Below are 16,411 nucleotides of genomic sequence, written 5' to 3' on the forward strand. Positions count from 1 at the left end.
CAATTAATAACAGAAATCCCCTGATGCGGCTGTGGAGGCAAGCCGGGGCTTTGAAGGAGAACCTTCAAAGATGTCTCTCTGCAAGTCTTTTATAGGCCAGCTGGGGAGGGGTTTTCTTTTCATTATCATCAGCCACATTTGAACGCTCACTTTTTCATTTTTTTCTACTGCTGTGGACATTTAAATAAAACTGCTGTCAACACAAAAAAAAATCGATTACACTCCCTCTGGCTAGAAAAGCAAAAACAAAATGGCTGCTCATTACAAAACTGCACAACTTGGCCTCTGTCTTTATATGCTCTGTAAGTCTCTCCATCAAGACCTTGTTTGTAAGAACTAAGGTCAGCCATCACATTAGCTTATTGCTGGTTAGGGACATAAGGGAGGACTGGAAACTTGGTGAACGATGAATATTTGACTTAAGTGTATGAGCCTGTAAAAGGTGGGTTAGATCTGACTCATAAACAGTTTTAGAAGATTTATAAATATTCATGTATTCACATCTGTGTGATTTGAAACAACACTCTATTTTTGATAAACCTGATGATTGACTGAATAAGGAATTGTTGCAAAAGTTGTTTTGGTTTTTTTTTGTTTAGTAACTTTGATCATATTAGTGGTACACATATTCTACTTTTTTACACTATATCACAGATTATGAGTTTATGAGATGCAGATATTGTCATCGTTACAGCAAAGACTGATTAACGGATCACATTATCACATGTTGTCTTCGTTTAATTTTCTCCAGACAGTTTTTCTGATGGGCTGATTATATTGTCGTATTTTGTATTTAACTTCACATGTTCATATTTAATTGGTACATTAATTTTACCTGCATATCCAGTCACTTAGCTTCAGGTGTGTATGTCTCATCAATACCCACAATAAAAGTACAATTTTTCTTATATATTTTAGTTTTAAATATACCAACATTTCTGTTAAAAAATACACACTCTCTTTTTCTGGGATGTATCCACAAACATCAAAAGCCTCAAGTATCAAAAGTTGAAGTAATCAATAATCTTCCCAGTTTTATTGGGTCAATAAATTGCATAAACTGTAAACGTCCCCATGTATTTCCATGCTTCTTGTGTCCTCAAATGCCCCCTTAGCATCTATTCCCACAGTAGCAGCTTTACTTTAAGTGGCACGAATGTAACAAATACACCATGCTTATCAAGTCACAGTCCCCTGCTACCCTTACTATAAAATACAATTGTGTTTTCTTCATGCTGTCTTGTGGAGTGCTAGTATGCCATGGCGGTCACGTCTGTGGAGAGAGCTCTCTGCTTATTTATTTGTGGCTGTTTCCTCGCCTGTCAGGATAAAGAGGGCAACACGGAGCTAGTCTGAGAACATAATTTCACTCTGAGTGCCTTAGCCTGAAGCGCTCAGCACAAGCACACACAAACACATCCAGCACACACATACTGTATACACAGACTCACACCACACAAACATACACACACACTCCCTAGCAGAGAGTGGCTGTTGACCTGCTGAATAATGCTTTTCGACTGCTGAAGCAGGGCAGTGCGTGAGATTGTGTGTGTTTGTGTGTGTGTGCGTGTGTGTGTGTCTCAGAGTGGCTGGTTAGCAGCTTAGCCCTCCCGCTGACTCCTGTTAAGGGCTAAAGGGATCCATGTCAACAACAAGCAATAAAGAAGATGCCTCATCCAGAGAGACACGCAGGAGGCAGACGATACACACATACACACAACATGATGCACATCCAGAGTGATAGCACACAAACACACACATAAACACGTGTTCACACAACAGCCTTGGCATGTCTCAAATAAAATATAGATAGAGGTGAAAGTGTTTGAAGGGTCTATTAGCGCTGGCTGTCGGGGAGTGATAGGGGTGGGATCAGTGTCACAACTCCACTCCGCTCAGCTCGGCCGCGCTGAACGCTATGGGGAGCTTGGAGAACTGCCAGCTGCCTGTTTACAAGCCAGACATGCGTTTGATACTGGGCTGCTACCACTTGATAGCAGCCAAATCCCCTTCCAATGAAAAATAAACTAGAGCTTCCTCTGAAGTGGAATAGGCCGGCGCAGAGCAGCTCAGCTCAGCCAGGATGCTGTCTGAGAGCTGCTGAGTCAGTTTGTTTGGCTGCCCGGGTGACTGGCTCGTTGGCTGATTTCATGCTTTGCTGACTGGAATTGACTGAGTGACTTATTGGCTGGGTAGTTAGTTGACTATGCCAATCAACCGGATAAGTTTTGCATTTATCATTTTCAATAATCATTAAAATTTCACAACTTTGCAGAAGTAAAAACTAGAATATTTTAATCATTTCCTTTGTTTCCAGCTAAAAGCAACTCAGTATTTGTTAGAGTAAGGTTTTTCTTCTTCAGTATTATGGTGATAACTACTGCCATACACTGTACCTGATTATTATTATTTTTTTTTTTTACTTCACAACTTTTGTCACTCCATATTTTTAAATCAGATTTGCTGCTCACAGTGCTCATTTATCTTCGTAGCCAACCATTCAGGAAAGTTAAACTCAGAAGAATCATCCACAGAATAATGTGGTGTTTATTAAGCACCTGTTTGATAATGAAACATTTAATTAACAAATTATCTTTAATAGATGTTTTTTGATTAGAAAATCAAAGGCCTACAATATTGGTCTTAAAACAACAACAACAAACACATCAAGGCTTCATCTATTTTTTTCCATGGTTCTCTTTAAAAAATGCACTTTTAGGCTTGTTTTGCAGCACACAGCTGCTGATCCTCCACTCTGCCTGAGGCAGTGCCTCTCCTCTGGGAAAGTTTATATGCAGTGGTAGGCCCTCTGCTTATTGATCACTACTAATGTCTCAATGATTTCCACCTCATGTTATTGGTGGCAAGCCGTCAGGTTCACGTGCTGACTGATTGGTTGGATGATTATGTGGAGAGTGCGATTATGGCATGATTATGTGTGTATTTTAAGGAAATTGTGTGGATATGTGCAAGTGTGTGTGCACTGTACATCTCCATGTGCCTCTGTATCTCATTCTTTTGATCTATAACTACTCGTTAATTAGCAGCGATGTTAATTAAAAACCCACTTCCTTTACATTCAGTCTAGTAATGGAGGTTTTATTCACTTACATCTCATGTGCGCCTCTTGTTCTCACCCGCCCTCTCTTTTCTTCAGAATCAAACTTCAGTTTTCTTCCCTATTTCCCTTTCTTTTTTCTTGTCTCTTTATGTTAAAACATGTTAGAGGAAAAAATTGGGGTTTTTTGATATGAAAACTGACAAAGCATCAGATATCAAGGTTCATAATCACTGTAATTTCAAGGCATTATTGCTGACATAAAAATGTAGCACGGGGAGTTAAAGAAAGACAACATTGTATTTGTGCCTACATAGGCTTCTGCTCTCAGTAAAAGAACAGTTTTTTTTTTTTCCTCGTGCCCATGTATATTATAGCATTAATCATTTTCTCCAAGCTGAATGTCACAGAGTCTGCCTGCTAGCCCTGAATAAACACTGTCATTCCTTTGCAAGAATAACCTTCACATATTGCTACTGCCATGTGTATGTGTGTGTGTTTGCCTGCATATGTACAGTAAAGTATGTGTATATGTGTGTATTCTAGTCTCACTAAAGGTTGGGAGGGCATGTAAATAAAAGAGCAGTGCATAGCAGCCTGTGAGAGTTGGCTTACGTATCTGTACATTCTCAGCAGCCTTATAGCACTGTGTTGTGTTTGATTAGTCTGAGGCGAGGCAGACTATCTGTCCTCACATACACTGCCTTACTCTTTTTTTTGTCTGTCTCTCTATGTCCCTCTCTCCCTTTCCAACTGTATCCCTCGTTTGTTTTCATTAGAGTGATTGCCTCAATGTCTTCCTGACCTTCAGCCATCTTCAGCGCTCGCTCTCTTACACATACACAAACATTCCACTGGATGATCACTTTTGATTTTGGGGCTCATATTTTCTTACCATCTTTCACTCTTTGTCTATCTTTTTTCTTTTTTTCCCCTTTTGGATATCAGTATGCTGGCAACAGCATGTGTAGATATTTCTTATTAGTAAAAAAAAAGGGCTTCCTAATGGCAGTTTCACTCCTTTTTCTCCCTTTCTTCTGAAAATTTAAAGTGGACAGTTTGTTCCTGTGTTTTGTTCTATAGAGGCAGTGTGTGGTTGCTGAGAAAGAAATATAGAGGACAGGTCGGAAACAAAAGGGAGTGGGTGGAAAAGAGAAAAGAGACGAGATGACAGGGACAGGGCAGAGGAAACATACTGCTGAGTAGCCACGACCTTCAGCAGTGATTAGGGACAATTAAGTCATGAAGAGCAGCTTGAACTGTAAAGCTATAGGGACTGAAAGACTAAGACAGAAAGAATCCTTTTGCTAAAAGTGTGATTATTGACATACGTTCTACTGTAAAATGCTTTATTTGCCGCTTCTGTTCATTTCAGTATTTATCACCAGTGACAAGCAGACGAAGGGGTTGTTTTGTGGGGGATGGAGAAATGATTAATATTAATTCAAGGGCTGATTGAAGGCAGCACTCGAGTGAAGTGGCTCGTGATGATGTCTCCTGAGCAACTCCCACGCATTGCTCCCACCATGAGGAGAGGAGAGGAAGAGGGAGAGGAAGAGGAGAGGAGAGGAAAGGAGGAGAAGGGGAGAGGAGAGGAGAGGAGAGGAGAGGAGAGGAGAGGAGAGGAGAGGAGAGGAGAGGAGAGGAGAGGAGAGGAGAGGAGAGGAGAGGAGAGGAGAGGAGAGGAGAGGAGAGGAGAGGAGAAAAGGATATAAGAATAGGACATTTGACAGTGTGAAGTATTGTGTCACCAACCCCTGTGCTCCCAGCCAACCTGCCCTCACCATGTCTCAAAAAAAAAACGCAAGTTTATTATTAATATGAGATTTCTTTTTTTTACTTCTGGAAATCACTGCATGATTCCTCTTGATGATTTTGAGACAAACAGTAATATAACACTCCTGACAATGACATCAGAGGTTAAAAATAAAGGTCATTATATGGTCCTCTACGGGAAATGCAATATTCTGCATGCACACAAGACACACAAGACAAGGCCTAAAGGAATTCATTCATGTACTGTATTTCTCAAACTTATGACCTAGTGCATTATCTTCCTGCGAGTGTCCAAGAGTTCTCTCCCTCTGTAGTCACTTATAAAGGCTGACCAGAGGTGCTGGGGTAGGTTATGCTAATGTTGGAGGGGCTCATCAGAGTGTACTGGGAGATAACATGTTTTTAAAGTCTACATGGCTCGGAGGTTGAATGGCGTGGAGGCTCAGCGTTGTATTGGTACTGGCGGTCTTTCAGGGTGTGTGTGAGGAGCTGTGGCTAGATGATGGAGGAGGGGAGGCCAGAGGGGCTGGACTGGTGGAAGCAGTGATCAGGGAAGGGTACCCTTAGGTGCTCTTTGAAATTAAGAATGATTAAGAAGCAAGAAAACCAGGAGGCGTGCTTTGGAGCAAGTCCTGCTTAATGAACATAGCTGGAGGAAAGGTAACAAGGTTGGAGACTTGGATGCAGATTCATTTAAGAGCAATCAGAGAGGCTGCTATAGAGATTAAGACCTTTAATGTATTATTTTAAAGTGTCGTCAAAGTGTCATCTAAATATATGTACATGCAATCAGTAAAGAAGAAAGCAACATGTATATTTAAGTTAATCTCAGATGCATTTTTGCAAGAATTCGTATTGGTTACAGACTCTAATATGTAACTTAAAGCAGGTGAAGTGCCTGCTGAGAGGCAAGTGTGAGTGCTTCAGCATCCGTCAACGACTGACATTTATTTTGGCTCGGACAGCTGATGTAATTAACTTTTAGACCTTCCTGTTCGTGGCTGCTTCTCCGGGCAGGTGTGCCAAAGAAAACAAGCCACCTCCCTTTCACCCTTTCAAACACATCCACTTAATTTACACACATACACACACATACACGCATATACTCCCCTCTCATTCCATCTTTAATGTTATGCTTCTTTCTCCTATGTTTCCTCGTTCCTTACCTCCCATTCTATCCTTAGTTCTTCCTGTCTGTCTCTCTCTCTCTGGTTGTGGAGCAAGGTGTCTTCAAGCTTTAAGTTCTTGTAACTAACCATAGTCGCTTTCAGTTTCCCTCCATCAACACAAAAGCATTTCCTTACTTTGTTACAATTTTGTACTCTGGGGAGAAGTGCTCAGTAGACCTACAAGTTAACTTCAACCACTGTGGCACTGCAGAATTGCTTAACGCAGCACTTTTTTTTCATCAGCCTGGCAGTTTTGCATTGAAATGACTGACAACATACAGGCATCAGCTGCATGTTTGTACCTTGTATGTGTCAGGAAGACTACAAGAGTTTTTCCTAAGTTAGAGTTTTCATATCTTGTGCTCTCCTTACACCAACTTTGAATTGGCTTTTGTGTTTGATGATGAGATGAATAAATGAATAAAAATGAATGAATTCATATGAGGTAATTGCATATCTTAAAGACATGTCACCTAACCTCCTTGTCACTTGTGGCATGCATAACCAACCACACCTGTGAGTAGCACTTGGCATCTCCCATGAGAGTTGGAGTATGCAGACATGGCCACATTCCTGGGGTGGAAATGTGCAGATATAGCAGGTGTGTTTTTGTAAACTGTCCCTGCCTCGGCCATATCATCTTTAATAATGAATAATGATGCATGAGGCCTGTTTTGTTTATTTGCTGTCCTGGAAACAGGATCTGGCTTATTTTGTGAAAAGGCTGATACAAGGCAGCTATGAGGTTATAATGGCTGGCAGATGCATTGGCCTACGCTTGGCTACAGAGCAAGGAAGGTGTTTGTTTGTACAAGCAGATTTCTCAGACTAAACGGGTGTCGTGTCCTACCAGCTGCTTTGGATCAAAACAGTCAGTCGGAGCAGGCGGGAAGGGCCCCGGTCCACCTGGCAAAACAAGATGGGAGCGCGGTGTGACAGCAAGTATAACATCTCTGCTAACAAACGAGCAGTTTACTGAGATGACACATCTGAAAGGCCCACTCTGTTGTTTTAGCTGTAAATTTAGGCACAATTCAGTCAGAGAGAGGGAGGGGGTCAGAGAGTTTAAAAAAAGAGACAAGAGAATAAGCAGTGAGCTCCCGCTTTGTCTTCAGATCGGGGTCAGAGTAAAATATGGGACCGAACAGAGGCTACAAAAGCCAGATGCTATATTTAGTCTTAAGGAGTTATCAGCCGAGAGACAGTGTCTTCACCTCTTCTCTTTACTTTCTGTCTGTCTTTTCTGATACACGTACTGGATGATTGTGATGACAGCAGCCTTGCCTTACAAATCTATTTTTCAGAGAGGTATTTTGTTCAGTAACAGCACTTGGGAAGGCATTTGGTTTACATTAAACCACGGTTTCAATGTGCTTGTGATTGCCTCGCTGTTTTCACTGTCATGCAACGTTGGCCGTAGTCAGAGGCCATCAATTCAGTGTCATTGTGCCTGAAAGAAATAGTAAATCATATTAGTTATTCAGGTAAACAACTCAGGAATGGTACCCCAGAGAACAGTATGGTTCAGTCAGCAGTTTGCTTGCAGTGGCACAACGAGAAAGAAAAACACAGTGAATGTGCTCATTTAATGGCAAGTCATATGTTAATTTTAATGAGGGGTTTACCCGGTGCACAGGTGTGTTGAAGTCGAGACTGTGGTAAAGAGGTTAATGCTCTCAGTTATTCATGCAAACTTTTTACAGCAAGCATGAGTGGGAGAGAGTTTGGAAAGTGCTAGAGAGGAAAAAGAAAGAAAAGAAGAGCATAGGATAGGCAGAAGTTTTAAAGCAGTAAAAATGGTGGAGAAGTTGTGTGTGTTCCAACAGGTTTTTGCATCTCTTGGAAACCTGCTGGTTTCATTGGCGAGCAGGCCACTACCTTAGGGAATACTAAGGAAATGTCCTCATTCTCTGTTTTTAGAGGTACACCTTTGTGTGTCTGCTGATGTGTCTGCTGATGTGTGTGTGTGTGTGCAAAGTACTCGATGTGCAGGTGCGTTAATGTTTTAAGTGTCTTTTTTATTATTATTATTTCTAGACAATTAATTATTAAGTTATTATTGTGTTATTGTTATTCATTCAGCCCAAAAGCTGAAATGTTTTAATAACTTAAACTTGTTGTCTTGAGGAGTTGTTAATAATATTTTTAAAAAAATATTCAGTTTAAAAAAAAAAACTGAGATTACACAGAAGATATTTTGTTCTGACACAGAGGTAGAATTTTCTGATTAACCCTCACATGCATGTTGTTAATGTAGGTTAAATATAAACAGAATTTTCCTTTAAAGTGTAGAATAATACTCACAATTTTAACTGTCACTGAAGTGCCACATTGTGTTGTAAAGCATATTTTGTGTCAGATTATCTTGAAATTTCATTGAAAATATCCTTGTTGCACTTACAAAAATTTAATTCACAAAAGTCTGTCATCATATACACCACTGCCTATAAAGTTAGGATAAAATATTTTTACCTCTTCTTAGTAAATGATTTTGACAATGTGATTTATTTTTGATAGATAAAGTGTAAGTGGGCATATAATCTTTGTACCTGATCAAAGGTGATTGCTGATGTATATAAACAGGAATGAAGAAAGGAATTTGTCTGAAAACAAAATTATTCCAATTTTATGGGCAACAATGTGTATTTGACTATATTCACAAAGCAACAGGTGAGATTCTGTCCTAAATCCATGATTTCTAAATGAAGACAAATTGGTTAGAATTGGCTACAGGAGTCCGTGTAAGTTGTTGCTATCATTATTGGTGTTATCTAATTTAACCACTTTAATTTTACGATATTAACGCATTGATTAATGCTGTAATATATATCAACAAAAACAATGTTTTGTCTCTTGGACTAATGTGAATGATAGATAGAATTACCACCCTCTAAACCTTCCACAGCCTGACTTGCAGCTGTATTTACCTCATCTCTCATGATGTGCACACTGTGTCAAATAGTATCAATCTTTCAAAGCCATAAGGATAGCATGGCTGCAGGCCACGGCATGGCATGCGGCTTTTCTGCACTATCTCCTCCTTTATCACCTGCCTGTTACTGCTCGTGCCACTTCATAAATAAAGCCATTACACTGGAGAGAGGAGGGGGACAGGACTGTGTGTTCATATAGACAGGCTCACATAAACACGATGACACACACAGACACACACATGCACACTCTGGGCAGGTACTCAGTCTCCCGTCGCAGGGGAGCTTTAACCCTGACCAGCTTAGTTCAGACGAGAGGGGCTTTATGGGACGTTGGGGAGCAGCTTGTATGGAGTAAATAGAATATCCAGTGGTGTCTGTCCCAAACTCCGATTAAGCCACCAAAATCTCTGTGGTTTTTCACTCTGACAGAGGTGTATGAACCTCCATGAATGCACAGAAAAAGCCGCCACTACAATCTCTCGACACACACACAAAAAAAACAAACACATCCACAGAGCGGTGTCTGTGAGCTGGTCCCAGTGCAGCTAAAGGTTTTATGCTGACACTTAAAGAATGTGTTCATCGCACAGTGAAGGGCCCCTCTCCCTCGCTTTCTCCCTGTCTGTTACCTGCCTCTCTGCCGAGCTGACAACAGACTGACTGACTGACTGAAGTGTAGTCTGGTGGGGATCTGACGAGGATCTCCATGTGATCCACTGCAGCTCCCAAAGGGCCCAAAGCTATAGTCCTTTTCCAAGCACACCAGTAAGAACTACTACCGCTGAGAGAATCTAGCGTACTTGGTGGGCCCCAAGACTGGAAAACCTTGTCCCTTAACTTATGTGTTTTGTCACAATGCACTTTGCTGAATGAAACAGCATTCCTTCAGCTGTTTGGCTCACTGGAATTTGATCTGGATAAGTTAACTAAATATCGCTGCCCTCGCCTCTGTGTGTCTGTAACAAAACTAAGCAGAAACTGAATGATTCAAAGCCAGTTTAAAGAAAAGTCTTCAGAAAAAAAGATGAGGAAAGGAGAGAAAAGAAGAAAAACAGCACAAGTACAAGATTAAATCTGTGCCACTCGCTCATGTTTTCTATGGCCTTGTCCTGCAGGTAGAAAGGCAGAGAGCATGAGGTGGGGAAACATAATTTATAAAGGGAGAGAAGGGAGTTCATGAGCCGATCTTGCTTGACTAAAAAAAAAAAAGAAGCTGCGGAAGAGTGATGGCAAGAAAAAAGAACTCAGAGAAGTGGTGAAAGTTATGGACAGTGGAAGATAAAGGTAGCAAAACTTACGAATGGAGGCTCTACTTTTGGAGGTTGTGTATGTGCAACATAAAGTGTCCCTACCAGAGAAAAAGAAATGGCAGGAAAAAAAATCGGATTTGTTGAAAAAAAATCCATTTAACTTGACACAGTGTAAGATCTAAATATTTGTCTTTCTGTCTCTTTGTTAGCTCAGACAGCTCTGGAAATACTTTTACAAGTTACTGATAATATTTATAGTTTTTACATATGGCTCCTTGCACATTCAGAGGCAGTTTAAAGTTTCTCCGTGACGTGGGTTTCACACAGCGCAGGCATGATTGAATTCCAGCCTGCACGTAAAGTGTTTTTTGATCTAGTTGGCTTGATCCTTGTGCACCAAAGCACCACCACACACATGCTATACTGCACACACATGTGATGTGTGTACACATGTGCACACACATCACATTATACGGCATCAGCCAGGCTCAAAGTGGATCATTATTTACTAAACAGGTTGCCTAACAAGAAAAGACTGATTCCCCTCTAGGCTTGTATAAAAACCCTGGAAGCATGGCGGTGGAGCAATATCCATCATAATTGATGTGTTGCAAAGCAGATTACACACATTAGCGCACACTGTTCTAGCTATGACAGCTCCAACTGAACATGACAAATACCATAATGTGGAAAAAAAGGTATTTTACTCTCTCTGGGTATTAAAGGTACGCCAACTAACAAAGAGGCATTTGCAGGAGTAAATGTGTAGTTGAGAGTAATAGTGTACGTGTTTGTGTGTGCATCCCTGTCTAACTACACCTCCTCCTCTCATCTCCCCTTAATTACATTCTATTTGTTCCACTTGGGGCGGAGGGTCCTGTAAACTGTTTGGAGCTTGGCGCAGCTTCTCCTGCTCTGTGACAAGACTTCATTCAACACAGCTAATCCCAGCGTAGCATTAGCTACATGGATGATGCATTTGAGGCCACTGACAGCTGCAGCATTATTTACTGAACACAGCACAACAGATAAGCCCATTGAAATTGCAGCCGCTCATTCATTGTGGGGAGGCATTAAGAGTGTCTGTAGCTGCCTAATCAGTGGGCTGGATGCCGGAGGAATAAATAAGCTTTGGGAAGAGGGGCGGTTTGACTCTCTCACTCACTCACTCCCTCCTCACTTCTTACTTACTCACTCTCTCAGTCACTCTCCTCTCATGCTTCTAATCAACTCAACAGCATTACAAGAAATCTCTTAGTGGAATTCCTGCTGGCACGCTCTATTTGGGTCTGAGGGCGTTAACGTTAAATTATAATTATTATTATTTTTATTATTATTATTATTAGTAGTAGTAGTAGTAGTAGTAGTAGTAGTAGTAGCAGTAGCAGTAGTAGTAGTAGTATTGTATGTTATTTACAGAGGTCTGATGGTATATTAAATAACAGTTCTATCTGCCCTCTTTCCTTCATTATAATCCTTTCTGATCAGACTGTGTTGGATATTATTTTGTAAGTTATATATTATTTAGTCAAAAGCATAATTTGAGATCTAAAAAAAACATCACAGTTGTATTCTAATTTCAGCTCAAATCATAATTAAGACATTTTTCCTTTGGTGTTTTGTTAAAATTATTGGACTATTTGAGTCAATTTCATATATGCCCCATAAATGTAAGAAATGTAATCTCAATTATTTTCATCAGCACAAATTGTTAAATTCAGTTTAATTATAAGAGAAGGCCTGGGCTGTGCTTTGTGTTTACGTGACCGAGCTGTTCAGAGCCATGTTGTTAGCCACACATCCACTCGTGACGACCTGCTAATTAACACCCCATGTTAATCACTCTCAATCCAGCCAATAACCAGTAACATGCCATCATGCAGATCGCTACATCATACCACATCACAGCAGTACAGCCAATCTTCAGTGTTGTGCTGTAAAGACTTCTCAGTGAGTATTTTGACAGATTTCACAGCCTATGTTATAACTGTTTCCTCGAGCAGGAAGTTGGTATTTAGCAGAACTGTCATTTATAAAGTAATATTGAGGTGATATAAATACTGTGACAAAGAAACATGTCACTACCACCATCTTCCTCACCTCTGAGCCATCTCTAGCTTTAAATTGATCCTGAATGTTTTCCCCTGTTCTATAATTTTTAATAGCACATTTATTTTTGTCACCATATCACTACCACATGTACTAGATTTAATCCATTAGCCCAATCCTACTTTACATACACTGGTTTAAGTACATGTTGGCTAAATATCTTCCCTGTGAATCTGCCGTTCTGGCTGAAATAATGATTTTGATATAAGTTAAGCTGATTTGCCTAAGCTACCGAGTAATTAACTGAACTTAATCATTTCATTTCAATTCATTTCCATTACCTGAATTATTTTTCCACTCCTCTCTATCTTTTGTAATGTCTGCCTCTGCTTTAAGCTCACTGTTGTCTGGTAGTGAAAATGAAAAGGAGAAAGAGTGGCATCTGAACTCTGTTGCAATACTGACCTCTAGTGTCAGTTTGGCCCGACTCAGGCTGAAGTATAAGTTTGAAATGTGACATTTTAGGCTCATTGGTAGTCCTATCTAAGGTAATGAATCCGCTTTGGACAAACTGCCTAGTTTGAAGCTTTAGCCTCCAAATGCCTGGAGCAGGGATTGCCCAGGATAGGGCAGAGGTAGATTAGGAGTCAGTGTAATGAGAGCCAAAGCATCTCTTTAGCTCACCCTTTGTCTTTTCCCCTATCCACCAAGCCTTGGAGGAGAAAGAGAGAGATACCTCTCTGGCCAGTGGCAGCCACACGGGCATTGGCTTTATTTTTCATCATCCTCCGCCCTGCCAGCTTCCTTCTTTTTTCCAATCTCTATCTATTTTTTCTTCTTTTTCTCCCTCCTCAGCCATGAATGCTGACACTTACTCATGCCAAACGGCCTCACGTCCTCGACAGGGGATTGTCAGATCTTTTAGAATATGGAAAAATACAGACACTTGCCAGCCAGGCCGTTGCACAGCACATGGGTAATAGGCATAATAGGGTCAGGTCTGCATTTAATAAACAATTACCCATCTATAATAGATGAGAATGGCTCCTAAGGCCCAGTGCCTGGCCTGGGTTGAGAGAGGGAACAAGACAGAGAGAACGGGAGTGGAAGAGAGAGAGAAGATGAATGAATAATGCAGACGAGATGCCCATCAGTGCGCCCAAACTCAGGGGCCCGCACAGCACCAATTATCTTCGTCTGCTAATGATGATCATCTTCATGCTCTCCCTAACATGCACATCACCCCCCACCCTGCACACGCATGTCTAAATCTGATATTTACCCAGCTGCCCCTGCAACTCATCATACTCTCTACCATACCAAACAAACCGAGAAAAGAGGTTAGAAGAAGAATCCGTATTTAAGTCTTAGCCTTTATTTTGTTACTGTCTTTGTAATCCACTGGTGGTAAAGGGTTTTCCCAGCAGTAGGGCAGCAGGGGCACAGTGGCCGTCACTCCTCTTTTGAATTACAAATCAATCACAGACTTTTCCTCTGCAGTTCCCATTCAGTCCAAGGTCAGCGAGATTACACAAGGTTAAAGTGTGGGTGTACTGGATGTGTGGTTAAGGTGAATGTGTGCGCATGTAGAGAGACCAGGGGTGGGGGAATGACTGTCGCTAGTTGGATTAGCATACAACTCTGACAGAGCGAGAGAATTAAAGGCAGAGCAGAGGTACGACGGCCAAGCAAAGCGTCCCTGCTCTCTGCTGTATTTGAATAGACAGATTCATTGAAACAGAGAGGCAGCGAGGAGAAGCTCTTTGGCCTCCAGGATCAGAGGGGGGACCCGTGGTGCTCAAGCAGACTACTAGTGAAGTGATAGAGCCCTGGCGGACTTCTTCACTCTGGGCTCTGGGAAAAATACATAGACATTTTGACTCCCCTTGGGCCCAAGTCTCTGGTAGTAATGGGATCAGAGCCATGACCCTCCTAGGACCCCGTACCACTATTGGATATTCTATTAGTTTTTCTCTGCAGTGAAAAGATGTCTGTGCTCAGCTACTTCTCTCACTTAAAACCACATTTGTTTTACTTTTATGTAGGTTTAACAGTGACTAATCAAATTATTTAAAGTTTCCAGGAAGAGACTTCATTATCAATTGAACAGAGTGCAGGGCTGCTTATGACTATTGTAAAACCTTCTAGTATATAAAACTATGTACTGTGGATATCTTCTAATCATATCTAATGTACTTTATGCATGCAAGGATATTGTAAGCTATTAACATATGCACAAAAAAGCGAGCCCCATAATTGTTCCTTTTTACCATTTAATCCCAGCACTGGAAGATACAGCGGAGATCGCATTAACATTTACATTTCTGAATCCCCTACCTCCTTGATGCAGCTCCAGCTTTCAGCCCTAGCATCTGCCTTTACATAATATCAGGCTGTATTAAAGCTACATATGGAGCTCCACTGTCTGTGCTCTGTAGATTTACATTTTCCTAATGATGTGCTTTCATTTTCCCCCCACTATCCCCCTGTCCTTCCCTTCACCTCCAGCCCACAGCCCGTGGTGATTTAAAACACATACAACTGTACTGCCGTTTTACTGCAGAATAACACAAAGAGCTGGGTTGAGACACCTTTGGTCGCCCCAGCCCCATCTGTTGCACATCTGGAAGTGGTGCGCCGCACCAATAATTGGAAGTCAATTTGTTTGAAGTTATGTATTTGGCATCTGGCTGGATTCATAAAAACTCTGGAAATCACATTAATTTTATAGCATTTTGAGAAGGCCCAGCCACTTTTATTTTTTCATCTCTCTTGTGTTCCATCGTTAATGCACGTGGGGCCTTGCTAGTCTAGTGACGTGGGAGTTTGTCAAGCGCTGGTCAGGGTGTGGTCCTTAATAAATGCAGCATGGATGCCATTGCCCTACAGAATGATGAAATGGATTACTGTAGTACACAGACGAGACAATATTGATTGCTCAAGCTGATAGTCTTTCAATGTAATACTTAAATTTTGGCTAAGTTTTATAATTTAACCTTTAACTCGACCTCAACCTCAGATCATTTCTTATTTTTCCTGAAGGGAAAACTCATCCAGGGCCTAGTTTGCCACATTTCCAGTAGACGGGCTGACTGATTGAGAAGCAGTATGGTGTTGTTTGTCACACAGCTCTGAGTCATGGCTGAAAATAGATATGACACTTGATGTTTGGTGCCTCACTGCCGGCTGTCATATTGTTATTCCCACTCAAATTTCACCTAATTTGTGCACAAGTCTTGTCACAGTCCAGATCCTGATGAGGGCTTTTAGGTGGTTATTTTTTTCCCTTCTCTTCCTCGTATGGGGCTGATGTGTGGCAACGAGGTGCAATCAGATACACACCTGTGCATGTGTGTGTGTACTATGCATATCTTGTGTGTTTGTGCTTGCGTGTGCACATTTGTGTTTGCACACAAGCACATTTGATTAGGCTTGTTTGTGTGCTCGATGGTGAGTGTGTGCGGCCTTGTGCGGGTGTGTTTGCCGTGCTCCAAAGTGAGTCACCTCAGCAGGAGGTGATTAAGAGTTGCCAATGGCAGGCTCGACAGGTGAATGCATTGTAGCACGTTGGCAGCTGTGGCATCTGCACAGGTGACAGCTTCTCCTGCTCAGTGGTGGTGTCAGTGTTGGTGGGTGGCAGGAGGTCTGACAACGTTGTTTTGGTGACAGAACGACTCTGCTGTGAGGTTCACGACATCACTTGCCTTCTTCAGATTTGTCAGTTTATACTGGGAAGTATAGGTACTACCATAGACTTAAGCTTATACTGGCATGTGCTATTTATTCCATATGTGAAAGTACTGTTCAACAACTATTGTATTTTCTATCTTCCACGGTAAATGGCATCAAAAAAGCTGAAGAAGAACCATTTTACTTCATTGGGTTTCTTAAATCATCTACGGCAACTGCTCTTTGTTGGACCACGCTGCTGCACTTGGTTACTTTTTATTAACAATCTGAAGCCATGACTCCAAAACGCAGCCCACTGCTGCCACCTGCTGCTGGAAATGTAACACAGCAGTGGTCCTTTTATCTGGGGAGTGAGGTAATTCATTGGGGAAGACCATTTTGCTGTGCATGCAATAGCATCCTGAAACTGAATGAAAAGATTGTTTTACAATATGTACAGGATTTGGCAAATGTTACAACAAACCAGACGTCTGTTTTATATGA

Source organism: Sphaeramia orbicularis, chromosome 12, assembly GCF_902148855.1.
Source record: "Sphaeramia orbicularis chromosome 12, fSphaOr1.1, whole genome shotgun sequence".
NCBI lineage: Eukaryota > Metazoa > Chordata > Actinopteri > Kurtiformes > Apogonidae > Sphaeramia > Sphaeramia orbicularis.